A 19,349-nucleotide genomic window follows, 5' to 3' on the forward strand; every position below is an offset into this window, starting at 1 on the left:
AGCGGGTACTGCTTTGTTATTCAAATTCATGAAATTCTTCCGTCGAGATGTTTTCATTGCAACTGATTGACAAATTGCCCTACATCGACGTAAATAAGCACTGAATTGATCAGTGTTTTAGTAGTAGCCATGATAAAAAATCGTGGGCGTACATACTCGAGCAGGATTCGAACCTACGACCTCCTGATCACCGGACAGGCGTCATCTCCACTAGACCACCGAGCTTTCGCCCGACAGCAAGTGTTGGTTCTAATCCTTATAGCATGCAGCGGGTACTGCTTTGTTATTCAAATTCATGAAATTCTTCCGTCGAGATGTTTTCATTGCAACTGATTGACAAATTGCCCTACATCGACGTAAATAAGCACTGAATTGATCAGTGTTTTAGTAGTAGCCATGGTCTAGTGGAGATGACGCCTGTCCGGTGATCAGGAGGTCGTAGGTTCGAATCCTGCTCGAGTATGTACGCCCACGATTTTTTATCATGGCTACTACTAAAACACTGATCAATTCAGTGCTTATTTACGTCGATGTAGGGCAATTTGTCAATCAGTTGCAATGAAAACATCTCGACGGAAGAATTTCATGAATTTGAATAACAAAGCAGTACCCGCTGCATGCTATAAGGATTAGAACCAACACTTGCTGTCGGGCGAAAGCTCGGTGGTCTAGTGGAGATGACGCCTGTCCGGTGATCAGCAGGTCGTAGGTTCGAATCCTGCTCGAGTATGTACGCCCATGATTTTTTATCATGGCTACTACTAAAACACTGATCAATTCAGTGCTTATTTACGTCGATGTAGGGCAATTTGTCAATCAGTTGCAATGAAAACATCTCGACGGAAGAATTTCATGAATTTGAATAACAAAGCAGTACCCGCTGCATGCTATAAGGATTAGAACCAACACTTGCTGTCGGGCGAAAGCTCGGTGGTCTAGTGGAGATGACGCCTGTCCGGTGATCAGGAGGTCGTAGGTTCGAATCCTGCTCGAGTATGTACGCCCATGATTTTTTATCATGGCTACTACTAAAACACTGATCAATTCAGTGCTTATTTACGTCGATGTAGGGCAATTTGTCAATCAGTTGCAATGAAAACATCTCGACGGAAGAATTTCATGAATTTGAATGATACACAACTTGTAAACATGCAATTTTTCAGTTCAATTCAAATGAAATTTTATTTCGAATAACATTTTTGTATTATCAATACATATTCAAAAACAACGAAACAGACAATGATGGGGTGAATGGGGGTTGAGACAAAATTTTAGTCAATATGGAAACAAAGACGTAACTAGTTTTAGAAAGGAGGTAGTATATTCATGGAGCTATACATAGGCCTACTTCGTTGTAACTCTTGGCTCAACAACAATTTCAAGTAATGGTAGGACAGAATGTTTGGTATTGACCAGGGAGGTGATTAAATCACCCTGGTCGTAAATCAGGGTTTAACTGATTACACTTGGTCCTAAGTTAACATGGCTGGATGTTGTCTGATGTACAATAAAGAGGTAGGCCTATATACTCGAGGGATGATGGAGGTCGGTGACTCACTGCAAGTGGAGAAAGAGTATTGGTGGAGGTCAATGACTGGCCGGAGAAAAAGAGACAATTCTGGGCCCCGTTGCAAGAAAGTTGCAATCAATTGCAAATAATTGCTAATTTTGAAACAACCATTCTGATTGGCTCAGGGTCTGCCCTATTAAGAAGACATGCATGCAACAATGATTTTGATTGGCCAGTGACAATCAGTTCAAGTTGCGTTTAAACGCAAAGTTTCTAGCAACGGGGCCCTGGTCATCATAGTGGGATGGATATAATGCACTTGTAAACATGAAATTATGTGTTAATATGATCAACTATTTATTGAAGAAATAAGAAGTGATGTGACAACGACTTTCATTCAATGGATGGAAATAATTTTCGCAAGCAGTGCCAAGTAAATTACTTTGGGTAGAAGATGTATATAATTCCAGTTGCTTACAATGTGTAAAATTAAGAATGACATTCAACACCTAGGAAATGTTGTCAAGAAGGGTGCCGCATAGTTGTTGTAAATCAAATAAATGAATACACAGATACGATGTACACAATAACCAGCATTCCATTGATAGTATGGAGGTTTTGCGAAAGGACAACAGGGAAAACCATTCAAGACAGTTATATAAAGTATAGGGTGAGTATTCCCATAAGTTCATCTGTTGGTTTGATTTGTCTAAGTATGTTATCTAGGTATTTGCACAATGCATAATATCAAATAGATGTGCATTTGGTTGGACACTGCTCATACTTCATGGTATGCATAGCAAATAATGTCACTGTGTGTGCGTCTTTTTGTAACAAGAAGTGGCTGAAAGCATATACAATGTATGTGCTGAAGATTGATCTTTTCCTTCACATTAATTTCAACATGTCAAGATATGTTCGCATTATTTAGCAGTGAAAATACACATGTAGGCCTTCACATGAAAATCGCGTATTTACATACAATATGAGATTTATATCCCTGAATGTTCTTCACTTTACATCATATATAAGGGCTGTTGAACCAATTGGTTTAAAGAAGTGACTTTGTACTAAGAGTTTGTGCATCATGACAGTGTAAAAAATTTGCATCTTGATGCAACCCCTTTGCTTATCGCATAATAGACTTTTGTGACAAAATAGTCTTAAAGATACATTAAAATTTGTAGAAATCAGAGCTATTGTTTATGATACATGCTATGAAAACAGACTTTTTAGTTTGTGTTGCAAAGCAAAGTAGGCCTACACATTAAATGAATAGAACATAGAGGTGATGAATTGGCACTATTTGGTAGAAGTGTAATTTCCATTTTATTGATAGAATCGATTACTTTTTTGACAATTATTTCTTCTTTATTGCCATATCGAACTTGCCATATCATGCCAGTAAAAGAATATCAAATTTGGATTTCCCATGTTCACAAACAAGCAGTAAGTAATCTCCATTAAAGGTACATCTGTAAAAAAGAAAAAAGAAAAAAAAAAGTGCTCTTGAATGCAAAGATTAAGGAAACCACACATACGTCAATTTCAGCCTTTTTTTTCTGTTTGCACTATCTATGTTTATAATCACATTTCTTGGGTGACCACTACGTTTATGTCCATTGAAGTATCTGATGATACATATGGACCACTTTGTGTGACTAAAATTGAGATGAGATTAAAGTGAAATAAAAGTGATTTGTAAACTGAAGTCTGTTTGTGCAACATAGCATTGGTATTCCGATGTGAAACATTTTGTGAGATCTCACAAGTACCTTGTGCACTATTTTCCCTGTGTTGCGAAAAGGTCTGATGTTGATATGATATTATATATATACATAATATATATATATATATATATATATATATATAGAGAGAGAGAGAGAGAGAGAGAGACAAACAGAGACTGTGTGATTGAATAGTTTCCATTTTTTGAATAATAAGAGATCATATCAGCTGGCAATATGATCATATATATTAACAACCAAGATCTGAGTATATACTTAATTTCAACCCTGGAGAATGTGTGGATGTGGAAAAGCTTTAATTAAGCACTTGATCTGCAAGCCATTAGCACTGCAGTTTTTACTCTGTATCATTAAGCTCTGATCACATGCAGCTTAACTTGGAAACATTCACGTATGGACCCTCACAAATATAACCCCACTGGGCATTTTCCCCCAGTGATCCAAATACACAGACCAACCAAGAAAGAAGAAATTACTGTATCTTGCATAAATCAATTAAAGGCACTCAGTCGTGGCGAGTGGTTTGTGCGGCACGGAGACGAACGCAACACGCTGCCTCCCCCATTCTGTATCAAATGTAGTGACCCCGAATGAGAATAGCGCTGGCTTAATAGGTCAGCGAAAGTTCTGTGGGCTACAAGAGAGCTCTCTGTGCTAATCTCCTAACCCAAAATGGCTGTCCGAGCGAGCCACGGGAAGCTTCCGAATGGACGCACTCTCTCAGTGCGCATGCGCATGAAGAGAGGCCAAAAGAGCCACGCGGCTTCTGGCCTCTCTCTCCTCCAATCACCGCAGCTCGCGGTGACAATTATTGTGTATGATGCGTACACACACACACACACACACGCGCGTCTTCTGGCTTCTCTCATCCAATCACCGCAGCTCGCGGTGACAATGTTTGTGTATGATGCGTACACACACACGCACACACACACACACGTGTCTCAGTGGCAGCATTGTCCCACACGTTTATGGATAGCACCGAGTCTGGCATTGCGCAATTGCATGCACAAACTTCGGTCGTTCGGAGTTTACGTACCATTAGGGATGGCGATCGGCTGTCTTTAAATTTTCATAATCAAGTACAATCATGCAGGTAACTGATTTAGTAACATTTATATTTGGAATCAGCACCCCAAATTTAACAACTGTGCACATATTCATTGTTCCACAAATGAAGACTCGCTCTGAAAGAACGAAAATGATGTTCTGCATAAATTAATCTAATTTGCATAATCAAGCACTGATATCAAGTTAACATGATGGCTGATGATTTTTCATCAATCATAAATGAACTCAGCACCCCAGATAACTCCACTGTATGAATTTTCATTGGTCCAAACGCATGATACCACGATGAATTGAAAATAATAGGAATTTTGCATAGAATAAGTGAAATTTGCATAATTAAGCATTATTATAAAAAGGGCACACAATTCTGACTAAATGACATTCATGTATGGACTCAGCACACAGAAATTATTCCACTATGCTAATTTTCAGTGATTCAAATGCAGACCCACCAACATACACGGAAAATATCAAATTTTTGCATAAATTTGCATAATTAAGCACTAATATCATTAGAACGTGCATGTTGCTGAGTTGGCAACATTGATATTTGGATTCGGCACCAAAAATTACTCCTATGAAACACATTTTCAGGTGGAGCCTAAATACGAACTACGAAACTCAAAAACTAGGCTGATTTTTCCATGTCATCCCATGGTCTATACGTCGCATCCGCAATAACGTCATTTTTCTCAAAAAGGATGGAACTTCGGTGTACAAAATTACTTGGTACAAGCAACATTCACCACGTCACTTCGTCAGGAAGTTTGTAGGGCGTGTGTAGGAACGATTGTTCCATTAACAATAATGATGCGTTTCTAATTTACTAGAATGCCGTCAAAAGAAGTTACTTTGGTGATGAAAATGAGTATTTTCAGCATAATCAAGTTCCAAATAAGCATTGAGAGTGAGATTATGGTTGAAGAGAAATCAAAGGAAATGTAAACTAACAGAGTCAAGTAAGGCTTGTTTATGAGGCTGGGAATGCTATATCAACACAGAATTAGTTACGGAGTAACATTCAGCACAGAGTGACGTTCATGCTCAGTCTGAGAAAATAATGAGAGGACATGGTGTAACATGAATTGTAGTGATTTGTACATTCATTATACTTTGCGAGAAGACGATTAGAGAGTTTTTAAAGGAATAGTACAGTTTCGATTTAGATTAGCTTCAGATTTTCAACTCCTCTTGATGATAATTTTAAAAGATAATGAGGAATCTCTTATGAAATACGAGAGCATAATAATTCTTATATCAATTGAAAGTTTATTAGATAACAACTGGCTTTGAAATGGCGGAGATATCCAAAATAAAGTAATCCTTATAAAAGGTGGGCCTCTCTTTTATTAGGACTGTTTTGTTTTACTTTGTTTTTGGATATCTCAGCCAATTCAAACCAATTTTCATCAAGAAAACTTTGAATTCATCTTAGAATTGTGTTCACTTCAACATGTCATTAAGTATCTCGCAAACAGTTAAAAGCTGAATCCTCGCCTCGACCAACACTATACCATCCCTTTTATATAAAACATCATTAAAATCTAAAATAGTGTAATATTGGGATTCCATTTCATACACTGATCAGAATGAATACTGTTACGTGTCATCTTATGTTAAAATAAAACATTACAAGTATAAAGACTTTCAGAATGGACCCACATTTTATTTTTTTTTTGTATTGTAAATGCATATGCATCGGGCTATAAACGTATCAATGTATTTGGTGTTCATGCATGTGTGTGAGAGTGTGTGCGTTCCTGTTTGTGAACACTATGAAACCGGGTTCCCACTTTTCACCGTAGGTGTGTGTGTGTGTGTGTGTGTGTGTGTGAGTGTTTCGCACAATAATTCTGTAACGTGAGAAGACCTTGTGACGAAGCTTCTTGGCTGTTTTGCTTTCAAGTCTTACGCAACTTTTGAAACCAAATCAACATCAACGTGTACATTTATGAAGCCATGCCCATTTTCATAACAGCATGTCACCCCAAAACGAGAATTTTGTGATATTGTGTACTTTTCCTTTGGAAAACAGTTCTCTGTCCTGAAACTCATAAAAATCTAATCATTTTTTTTGTACTATTCAGCACTTTTATTGATTGATTTTATGCTATGTTGAATATGTTAAAACAGATAAATAAACCCAAAATAGACTCTCAATGCATTCAATTAGTGTTTGATAGGCTGAAATAAGATGTTGGGCTTAACTGGTAAGATTAATTGTTAAAATTAGAAATTGATAATTTCACAAAATTTTGAGACACTATTATATTATGAAGTCGGTGTCGCGCGTGCCAAATTTCATCGCAATTGCGCCACTGTTGGCTGAGATCTTGGGGAGGGCAGAATACCCCCCCCCCCCCATGAAGACATCTAAATGATAATTTTTGGCTTTCAAGTTTACTTTGCGGCATCCTGTGATATCCGTAATTATGTTATAATATTTATAACTGTCTGCGTTTTAACAGGAGTGGGATGTACTAAGGAGATGGATGCAAAGATAAAGAACCTCAGTGATCCACTAATGAACCTTTCAGAGTCATGGTGATACAATAAAATGTGACATTACATCTGCCAACAAAGACAAGACAAACACTATGCATAAATGTATGAAGGACCCCTTGCAGTGAAGCACACAAAGGCAGTCTTCAGGCATTATTCTATCATGTCTCTTACGGCACAATGAATTGTAGTAAATACAGTCTATGGAAACACACCTATGGACTACATTTAGAAGTCTTTGTGTTAGGGCCTACTTAATTGCAGTTTCCTGTCATGAGGTTTTTATGTCAGAAATTTAATGGGAAACCAGACATGTAACCAGACATGTAAGCAATCCATCCTCAAATATTAAAGGGGCTGTACAGTTCTGGTTGAGGTGAGGGTTTAGCTTTCAACGTTTTGCAAGATATTCAGAAACCACTGTAAGAGATGTCAATCGAGTATGTCATTCTATGGGGTATCAAAAGTTTATTTGGTGAAAATCGGTTTTGAAATGGCTGAGATATCCAAAAACAAGGTGGAACAAAGAGATCCTAATAAAATGCATGGCCTGTTGCCTTTTATTATCATCAGTTTTTGGGATATCTCAGCCATTTGAAAACCAATTTTTATCAAATAAATGTTGAATCATTCTTAAAATTACATGCTCTTTCATATTTCATAGGAGGTTACTCATTATCTCACTTAGGAATGTTATAAACCTGAATCTTCACCTTAACCAGTACTATACAGTCCCTTTAAAATTGTTGGCACAAAGAGAAACTTTATAATGAAAGTGTTGAGTGCTTATTTCCGGGTTTATCGGTGAAGTATCTTCTCTTGAGTCAACTATGCCCAGAATATTTTAGTGTCTGATGGGGGGAGGGGGGGGGGGGGGTAAAAAAAACAAAGAAAAAACACGGGTGCATCGAGTTCACCTCCTTTAATTTTGAGGGGTGGGGGGTAATAAAAGAGTGCATGAAATCGTACAATGAGCAACATAAATACAAAGAAAAATGATCATCCCTACCATTGCACGTAAGCCTCTTTGTGTGTGTGTGTGTGTGTGTGTGTTTTGCATGTCAGCTGATAAAACCTAATAGTGGCATGAAAAAACGAGAAAAAGCATCTAAGGCTTTTTTCTCCACTTTTTTTTTTTCTCTTTTGCTTATCGGCTGATCAAACCCAGAAGTGGCACCACTGTTTAGCGCCCCCTTCACTGAATTCCTGGATCCGCCTCTGTATAATCAGTGGCGGATCCAGAGGGGGCGCAACCGGCGCACGCCCCCCCCCCCTTTATTTTTTTTTAAATATGAAATGAAACCCGAAAGAGGCACCAGAAATATTAGTCACGCCCCCCCCCCCCTTTACAGAATTCCTGGATCCGCCCCTGATAATCCTTCAACTCTGGCAAAGATCCAAGTAGGTGGCGTTCACATAATGTTATCATAGTCTGAGACTGTGATGTTTACATCTTGAATAACACTATACTTCACCTAACCAGGCATTGGGAGTGATGAAGCTGCGCAGTTTCTTCATTCGATATATTTGTGCTTAATGTAATAGGAGAAAAGCAAAAAAAAATATTGCATTGTAATAATAATTCATTGGGAGATACGATTATAGGTATAGGTAAGATTATAGGTAAGATTATATGTATGAAATCGTACAATGAGCAACATAGATACAAAGAAAAATCATCATCCCTACCATTGCACGTAAGCCTCTTTGTGTGTGTGTGTGTGTGTGTGTGTTTTGCATGTCACCTGATAAAAACTAATAGTGGCATGAAAAAACGAGAAAAGCATTTAAGACTTTTGTCCCCACTTTTTTTTTTCTCTTTTGCTTATCGCCTGATCAAACCCAGGAGTGTGCGTCCATGTGAGTACAGTTGTTTGTGCATATATGCATTGCTTTTTAGTGGATCACTATTTTCCATAATCGAATTTATTTTCCGCTCGCCCACGAAGTATTTATACAGTGTTCTTCCTAATTATTGTACATTATGTTGTTCTATAATTTGTCTGGTATACTACATGAATCTTTTGCAAACGTTTGAACAATATTATTTAATGACATGTATACTTTGTACTATGTTTTTGATTTTCGTTGATTGGAAATAAACTATGATTGAATTGAATTGAATTGATTGAATTGAATTCGTGTTTGTCTGTTTGTGTAAAGTTTACTGTGCAACTGCATGAGTCCATGGCAATATTGGCTAAACCTGCAACGATGGCATTTTGAAGGACAAGTCCACCTTCATATACATGTGGATTGAGTGAATGCAGCAATATTAGTAAAACACATCAGTGAAAGTTTGGGGGAAATCGGACAATCCGTTCAAAAGTTATGATTTTTTTTTTAAAGGTATCTGCACAGTCCCTGCTAAAGAAGAAGACTTCTACAGTGTACCATGGTATGATGTCACATGCGTACAACACTGTAATGAAAATATAAAGAGAATTTCACAAAATACTATTTTTTAGAAAAAAAAACCCGCACATTTTCCTCTACTCGTCATTGATGTATGTTAAGGTAATATTATTCCCTCTTGCCTTCTGAAAGAGGGAAGTCAAGATTGTCCGATTTTCCTTAAACTCTTGCTGATGTGTTCTATTGATATTGCTGCATTCATTCAATCCACATGTATATGAAGTTCTCCTTTAAGTGATCGAGTATGCCTACGAAAAGGTTGCTGATCATGACAAGCTTGAGGATATAGTTTGATATTTGTAACCCACATCTCACACATTTCCTGCACAAACTATGATGCAAAATTGGGATGTTACTCAATGTCCATCTCAGCAGTAACAAATGTGGGCAAAAATACAACGCAGCACTTTTATTTCCCTTTATTCTCAGCTTGCAGTTTGATTGGTCCTTTAAAAATGATTGTACGATGAGACACATAAACTTACTGTGATAGAGAGAATCATAATCAGTGCTACCTAGATGTAAAAACAACGCTCATACCAGAATCTGGACATTATACACAGTGATATACAATTAATGCATTATCCTTGAAGTGCAAGTTACACTGTGTATACATTGTTTGACGGATGTTTGATAAGCTATGAGTATGTACTGTATGTACAAGTGCATGTATAGCGTATGCATGTATTATGCAGTCAACGTAGTTGTACAAATCTTATGTTTTTATAGTAAAGATACACACATTTAAGCATATCTTAAATACCATTAGTGGTAAGTAATGTGAATTCTTACGGAAAACATATCCACAAGTGCATTGAGATTGTGGCAATTTTCAGACCTACCAATGCAAAGAAACATGTACTGGGTACATGTGTATGTACTTCATTTTAAAAAGAAAAACAAACTTATGATATTATCTCCCAATAAATTATTGCAATGCAAATTGTTTTTGCTTTTCTCCTAAATAAGCACAAATATATCGAATGAAGAAACTGCGCAGCTTCATCACTCCCAATGCCTGGTCAGGTGAAGTATACTGTTATTCAAGATGTAAACATCACAGTCTCAGACTATGATAACATTATGTGAACGCCACCTACTTGGATCTTTGCCAGAGTTGAAGGATTATCAGGGGCGGATCCAGGAATTCTGTAAAGGGGGGGGGGGGGGGGGGAGGCGTGACTAATATTTCTGGTGCCACTTCCGGGTTTCATTTCATATTTTTTCTTTTCATTTCTTTTGTTTTTAACGAAAAATAAAGGGGGGGGGGGACGTGCGCCGGTTGCGCCCCCATCTGAATCCGCCACTGATTATACAGAGGCGGATCCAGGAATTCAGTGAAGGGGGCGCAAAACAGTGGTGCCACTTCTGGGTTTGATCAGCCGATAAGCAAAAGAGAAAAAAAAAGTGGAGAAAAAAAAAAGCCTTAGATGCTTTTTCTCGTTTTTTCATGCCACTATTAGGTTTTATCAGCTGACATGCAAAACACACACACACACATAGACACACACACACACACACACACACACACACACACACACACACACACAAAGAGGCTTACGTGCAATGGTAGGGATGATAATTTTTCTTTGTATTTATGTTGCTCATTGTACGATTTCATACATATAATCTTACCTATACCTATAATCGTATCTCCCAATGAATTATTATTACAATGCATTTTTTTTTTTTTGCTTTTCTCCTATTACATTAAGCACAAATATATCGAATGAAGAAACTGCGCAGCTTCATCACTCCCAATGCCTGGTTAGTTGAAGTACTGTTATTCAAGATGTAAACATCACAGTCTCAGACTTCGATAACATTTTTGTGAACGCCACGTACTTGGATCTTTGCCAAATTTGAAGGATCATACAGAGGCGGATCCAGGACTTCAGTGAAGGGGGCGCAAAACAGTGATGCCACTTCTGGGTTTAATCAGACGATAAGCAAAAGAGAAAAAAAAAGTGGGGGGGGGGGAAGCCTGAAATACATTTTCTCGTTTTTTCATGCCACTATAAGGTTTTATCAGCTGACATGCAAAACACACACATACACACACACACACACACACACACACACACACACACACACACAAAGAGGCTTCAGTGCAATGGTAGGGATAATCATTTTTCTTTGCATTTATGTTGCTCATTGTACGATTTCATGCACTCTTTTATTACTCCCCCCCCCCAAATTAAAGGGGGTGCACTCGATGCGCCGTTTTTTTTCTTTGTTTTTTTACCCCCCCCCCCCCCCCCCATCAGACATTAAAATATTCTGGGCATAGTTGACTCAAGAGAAGATACTTCACCAATAAACCCGGAAATAAGCACTCAACACTTTCATTACAAAGTTTCTCTTTGTGCCAACAATTTTAAAGGGACTGTACAGTACTGGTTAAGGTGAGGTGCAGGTTTATAACATTCCTAAGTGAGATAGTGAGTAACCTCCTATGAAATATGAAAAAGCATGTAATCTTAAGAAGGATTCAATGTTTATGTGATAAAAATTGTTTTTCAAATGGCTGAGATATCCAAAAAAGTGATAATAATAAAAGGCAGCAGGCCATGCATTTTATTAGGATCTCTTTGTTTCACATTGTTTTTGGGTATCTATAGATAAGCCATTTCAAAACCGATTTTCACCAAATAAACTTTTGATACCCCTTAGAATTGCATGCTCTTTGACATGTCTTACAGTGGTTTCTGAATATCTTGCACAACGTTGTAGTCAAGGCGCAGGGACCCAGCAAAAATGACTTCATTCAACCCACCCCGCAGAAAAGGTTTGACTGCATGGGGTGGTCGGTTGGACCCCCTGGAACACCCCTAGGTAGTATGTGATTCCAAATTGTGGTATCACTATCAATAAAATTTTGCAGGCCACTTTAGTTGCGACAAGACCTTATTCTTTGAAAAAGAGTCTGCGCACGCTAAGACTACTACACGCGCCACGAGCACTGCTACAGGCGCCAGTGCCAGCGGTGCGTGTAATAGTCTTAACGCACGCAGACTTTTTCTTCGACAAACAAGAGTTTTTGCCTGCAAACTAAATTTTCATGCCAAGCTGGGGTCGGTGTAGTGTAGTTTCTAGCCGTTTTTATTTCGTCTTTATTTCTCCGAGTGGGAGCGCATACCCAGTGATTGTGACGCCCGAACCGTTTTTTGTCGCAATCACTGGGTATGCGCCCTCACTCCGCTTAGCGCAATACAGCGGGCTTCTGCACAATACACAAGCTGCAAGTCAGAAAAATAAAGGCGAAATAAAAACGCCTAGAAATTAGACTAAGGTCGGTGACGCTGGTCGCTATTGGGGCACTGTAAATGACAAAATTATCAGTTTGTGCATTTATTTCATGAATAATTCATCAAAACGCCATAAAACTATATAATTATGTACATGTTGCTAGAGATATAAGCAATACAATGGGATACATTGTAAGGTATAATATTGTGCATGGTTACCATGGTAACTGGATGCCTACAGGTGATTGGTAACCCCCCCCCCCAAAAAAAAAAAAAATATATATATATATATATATATATATATATATCTGGAAGCTAGACAGGTTTGTTTCTTTTGCCTTTCCCGCACATTCCCAATTGCAGATCGGATCTTAAACCTACCTCAACACTATAAAATTAGCCTGGATAAAAGGGAAAGGACGCCAAGATTTTTCCCTCATTCTCTCCTTAGCATTAATGAATTACTGCACGTTTTGATACAAATTTACATGTCATGATTTTTCATTTTATTCTATTATATTTTTTTAACAATAGCTAACGAACACAAAAGGACGCTTATGGATAATACGGCGTATACGTGTATATTACTTCTTTAGAAAGGAATTTATCTGCATTCTTGAATAAACTTCCTTTAAGAACATGAACAATCAATTGCTTTCCTCTGCTCTTCTTCTATTACAGGATTGTTTCGAGTAATCATCGCTCTGTAAATACTCAAAAGAGCTAGAATATAATTGGCTTTGCTCTCTGTATTCACCTATATTTTTAAGGGAAATTTGTGTCCATTATGCATTACTAAAAACTATATTTGCCTATATACTTTGAAGTCAAATTTGTGTTGAAAGTTCGACGGATGTAACTTTTTCATACATTTTACTATTCGAAAATGATATCTTTCTTTCAATGGCCGTTTATTATGCCTTTGTTTACAAATTTTGCTGTAACTTGAGAATGCTTCAATATATTCTTCACATATGTGGTACACTTATGCAGAAGGAAGGACATGCTTATTGAGCTTTTTGAAATTATGGGCTTTAGTTTTTAAGTTATTGACAGCTGAATCCTGATTGTATAATACTGGCTGCCATGGCAACAGGAGAAAACTTTTTAACGATAATCAATAAAATGTTTTTTTTTAATTGCATCTATAAAATAAAAAAAATGAAAGTTTGCAGCAGTAGGAGGCATTTGGGGGGTTGCCAATCACTTGTAGGCATCCGGTTACCATGGTAACCATGCACAATATTATACCTTATAATATATCCCAGCAACATGTACATAAATAGTTTTATGGCGTTTTGATGAATTCTTCATGAAATAAATGCAAAAACTGTGATAATTTTATCATTTTCAGTGCCCCAATAGCAACAAGTCACCGACCCTAGTCTGGTTTCTAGCCGCTTTTATTTCGTCTTTATTTCTCTGAGTTGCAGCTTGTGTATTGTGCAGAAGCCCGCTGTATTGCGTTAAGCCGAGTGAGGGCACATACCCAGTGATTGCGACAAAAAAAAAAACAAACAAACAAACAAACAAACGGTTCGGGCAATCACTGGGTATGCGCTCTCCTCACTCGGTTTGCTTCAACTCGGAGAAATAAAGACGAAATGAAGACGGCTAGAAACTACACTACACGGACCCTAGCCTTTAAACAAGGCGACTCGCTCTGCGTGCCCCCGTATAGCGCGTTTACCCCACAAACCTGTACGTTGGCCGGCGGGTGGAGCGAGCCGCCTTTATCCACTCGTTCAGGGATGTGTACTTTTGTCGTTGTTGTTGCTTTATATTCTTTGACAAATTTGCGTACAAATTTGACGCAGAAAATACACACGGCACCAAGGCAAGCCGCGCGCGCTTGCTAACAAATTTGTACGCAAATTTGTCAAAGAATATAAATTTGTTAGCAAGCGCGCGCGGCTTGCCTTGGTGCCGTGTGTATTTTCTGCGTCAAATTTGTACGCAAATTTGTCAAAGAATATAAAGCAACAACGACAAAAGTACACATCCCTGGGGTCCGTTTCATGAAGCTATCACATAAAAGCTATCACATAAATCTTAAAATGGCCAAGCCGCTCCTAAGCTAGGAGAGACTTTCACAGAGAAGTAAAAACCATTTCACGAAGTCTCTCCTAAGCTATGAGAGACTTTAATTTTTTCAATCGTCATGTTCGAGGGTAATACTAATTAACATATCATTAGCATATTATCATTAACTTTTTCTCCCTATTGTGTTACATGCGTTGAGCACTCGCTACATAGACATAGCACGTATACACACAGTGTATACAGCGCAGAGGCAACAGATCTACGACGGAGGCAGGATCCTAGAGGCTAAGTTGCATTCTACACCGCTACCAGTACATATTTCTATTAGTGAGTATATTTAAAGCTGTGTACAATTGAAAAGTAATGCATGTGGATTCATAATGTGATATTATTTGGATATATTTTTGTTCGAATCTTCTACAATTCTCCAAAGGGCTAGCTAGATGTAGATCTAATCTTACCGGTAGTAGCGTTATCACAATAGTCCCACGTAGGCACATCGCCGTTTGTTTGAATGACCAAATGGCCAGCTGAGTTAGGTAGTTTGTTACTTAGCATGCTACTACAACTTCTACAAGTAATAGAAATGTTTGTGGGTTGATTTTTATGATATATTTAGCGTGCAGATATTTCATGAGAGCAATTGCCCGATTTGTTCATGTATGGGTGAATTGCAGGTAATAGTCAATAGTGAAGGGATCGAAGAAGAAACCGGAAATTTCATAAGAATTGGTCTGCATTTTAATTATTATCAATATTATTAAAGTTAGGCCTATATTTTTGAAGACGTGTCTAACATTGAATAATTACACTGTCACTAGCTGTGTGGATAGTATTCTGAAGTGATACAAATTTTCCGTTTTGTGTCAAATCGACAGGAAAAATCTGTTGTTGTTTTTTTTTTTTCAGTCTAGAAAATCTAGGTTATTTTGTCCAACAGAATTATGGGCCTACCCTAAGCCTAATGTTTTTTAGGCCCTAACATGAACTTATAGCGTTAGCATTTACACTATAGAGAACCAGCTGTACGTTACCTGTGTCATTGTTACGTTTACAAGTCCTAATGTTACTATCTAACGTTACTATAGGTCTACAACAAAAACTTGTAAAATACTAGGGGTTAGGGGTTATAATAACAGCGACCAGCCCGAATGCGAAGCACTTTGTACAACTAACAGAGAGTGCCCTGGGGTTAGGGCCGGTAGTACTATCTGGAGAGTCGACAGTGGTTAAACTAACTAGATCTAGTAGTAGTAGTAGGGCCTAGTAGTAGTACGTAGATCCAGGTCTACACAGAATATGAATTGGAAACCGTGGTTCAGATCTTGGTTCAGACTTGAAAGCTATCTTCCACAATTCTAAGTGCGTACAGCACTGTAATCGCAATGCATGTGTCACAATAAGATAGAGAATGATGTTTACCTAAATTCATTGGCATGGAACCTCTAGAATTCTACTGCTATACTACCAGGTGTCTATAGATCTAGAATCCAGTGGTATAGTGATCCTGAGTAGCACCTACTGACCTAGATACTACTTAACCAGTGTATACCAAAAGTATAACCAGACTAGACCCTTAGCCTTGGTATTCTTAAACATATTATCATTAACATAAGTAGGCCTATCACTCATCAGTAAGGAAGTTAATAGGTCTTCTAAATAGTGCTATCTATCTAGGCAGTTAGTAGATTCTATAGGTCCATACTCCGATGCTAGTACCGCTTACACAACTTCTTTTAGCAATTTAATTGATGATGATGACATGACAACAGTTGATGATCAGAGTCAGACTGTGGCTGCATCTCAGGCTGTAACTGTGATCAACCCGAATGTGAAGCCACAGTACAGTTGGTCCTACCAGATCTTAGGTAGATGTAGACCTTGCAACATGGATGCCTATCAACAAGATCTAGAACCTCAAGAAGTCATAATACCCCAAACTATAGGCTTACACATGTTGAATTGAGACAACTCAAATACTAGTAGTATGTCTTAATCAACCCCCCCCCAAAAAAAAAAATAATAATAATATAAGGTCCTATATATATTTAAACTGCAAAAACATGTGAACTGATTTCAAATTTCATGCAGATTCTAGATATTGTGTGTAAAATCTTGTATAATCAAACAACAGTTTGAAAACACACTTTCTATTTTGTATTCACATTTTTATTAATAATGTTAGATATGGAACATCAGTGAGACTGCTACAATCAGACTTCTGCATCTCATAAAGCCCAGAGTCAGTTGCTGAACTTCACTGAACACAGAACCAAACTGCTGAACTTCCATCTTCTCCACAGCTAGACTGCTACTGAACTTCGTCGAGACTTATCAACCAGCATGGTCACCTTCAACAGAATGCAAGTATTTTAGCTTATAATACTATTTTAGCAGACAACATATCTGTATATTTTCAAATACTACAATTGCAACATTATTTACATTTGGACATCAAATTGTCTCTGGATTTTTAGTTGAATAGTGTTAGACAGGAAATATTGAAAACAATGTTTGCTGTAATGTCCATCTTGGTAATTGAAAACAAACATTCTTATCCAGTGAATAGTGACCCTTCTAGAAACAACTGTTTTTTGCATTTTTTTTTTATTTCACTATCTGTAGAATATTACATACTGATCCAATTGAAAAGAGATAATTCATGGAAGGGGGAGGGGGTACCTGCATGTCTACATGTATCAAGCTCCTGAAACAAACTTTAGCAGTCACGTTATCTTAATATTGTAGGCCCTACTATGATTGTTTATTTACCCTCTCCCTTTTCTAGTAGCAAAACAACCTCATGCTCTTACAATGTTTGAAACAAGAATATTCGACATAGCTAATCATTTTAAACTGTGAAAAGTCCTATTTACAGCTTATGGATCAGTAGATACTAGTGAATTCAGTCTTTCAAAATCAATGGTAGGGCTTTTCAATTTGATTGCTATAGCTTGTTATAGCAAAGGCAAAGCACCCATCTCTAACATACTTTCTAATGTCCCATGTCCTGCACTATTGTTTTGTTTGTAAGATATTAACTGTTCTTGTATATTGAATAAACTCCAAACAGCCAAGGACCAGACAACATGTGAACTTCATCCACTTCAGAGTTAAGGACTGGGGGCAAGATGCAAATGGAAAAGTCAAGTGACAGTGTCATGGATATTCCACCATCTTCATTTGGTGTGTTAAATGATTACTTTTAGCTATTTAAGCAAGTTGAGAAATCATCTTATCTTGATCATCCTCAGTTGGCAGCAAAATTAGTCAACCCCTCTCTTGCATGTTGGACACTCTGACATAATGAATTACATTATAACTGAGATTATTTCTAAATCATACAAGTGGTGATCAGATAGTTTGCTACAAGTAAAAAACAGATCAGTAGCCTTTGATTTGCATATAGTTACAAACTTTGATCATTCATGTATAAAGAGATATGGTCCAGTGAGCACATTTATGGTCATTATCAGTCCTTTCAGTGATCACTGAAATGCTTCGTTGAATATGGTTTCACTCAATGCTTTGATAGGTGACACAATATGATGGAATTTGATGTAGGATTCTTAATATTTCAATTGGCATTTTTCATTGTAAAAAGAATATTTAAATGAACTAATTTCTAGTGAAAGTTGCCACCATAGAGTTTGTACAGAGGTTTAGCCATGATATTAATAATTCAAAGTTTAAGTCATGTCAAAATGAATATAACCCAATGAAATGCTAAGAGGTATGTATAGAATGGCAAGATACTATTCAAAATTCCATAAAAACAAAAGAAATTAATCGTTATCATCAGACCATAACACGTCATGCTTCAGTGATCACAGAAAGGTCTGAAATGACCATAATGTACTCATTTGACCTTATCTCTTCATGCATGAACGATCAAAGTTTCTAACTATATGCAAATCAAAGATTATTGATCAGGTAGGCATTTGTCATAAACTATATATCTGTTCACCATATGATTTAGTAATTGTAATGTTATTCATTTTGCCATAGTGTCCATAATGCAAGGGGGTTTAATAATTCTGCTGCCAACTGAATAAAGTGAATGCTTGTTATTAATTTCCCCTCTCATTCATTACTAAAATTACCTCATACTCTTAAAATTTGCTAATAGGGGCTCATTACATAGTGATTCAAACTTTGAAAACTGGCAATTACAACTTGTTGTTCACATAATATATCTTACAAAATTGATATTCATTAATGAACATTTTGTTGTTATTGCTTGTTTTAATAAAGATGTACACTCATCTCAAATATTTTCTAACTATCACATTTGTGCATCCGATGTTTCTGTTTGTATGATATTTAACTGTTCTTATATTTGCACACCCAAAGGCCTGAAGAGAGCTGAACCTCACCAAGCCCATGGGACTGACAACTGCAGCTGAACTTCACCCAGGTCAGAGTCAGACTGCAATTGGACTACGAACTGTATAGCAGCATCTTATCTACGACAGAACACAGGTATGCATTTCTCAAATTAAACTTGAAAGTATAAAGATTTTACAAAATAAACAACTTGAATAACAGTTGAAAAAAGGCAACCTCTGTTGATGACATATCAGTTACAGGTAATTCGGTCTTTCTTATTTTAGGAATTATTGTAGACTTGGTGGACAAACAATGTCACCTCTATATGTGAACTGTTCCACACGAGAAATGAAGAAATTAGTGCATTCATACACCCCAGTTGGGAGTTGATTTAATGTTTATGTCTATATCAGCCACAATTGGGAATTCAGTACGGCTCACAAGAGTTGATTAATGCACTAACATAGCAATGCAGCTGACTTG

At 37.4% G+C, this 19,349-nt stretch overlaps 1 long non-coding RNA gene across 1 annotated transcript; it reads left to right on the forward strand.

Moving 5' to 3' along the window:
* Window positions 1-16,742: 16,742 nt before the first annotated feature.
* LOC140227383 (uncharacterized) lies at window positions 16,743-19,010 on the forward strand. Its single transcript, XR_011901048.1, has 3 exons — window positions 16,743-16,900; window positions 17,611-17,723; window positions 18,891-19,010. It is a non-coding gene; the product is annotated as an uncharacterized lncRNA (long non-coding RNA).
* The last annotated feature ends 339 nt before the right edge of the window (window positions 19,011-19,349 follow it).

This window comes from Diadema setosum, chromosome 4 (genome assembly GCF_964275005.1).
Source record: "Diadema setosum chromosome 4, eeDiaSeto1, whole genome shotgun sequence".
Lineage (NCBI taxonomy): Eukaryota > Metazoa > Echinodermata > Echinoidea > Diadematoida > Diadematidae > Diadema > Diadema setosum.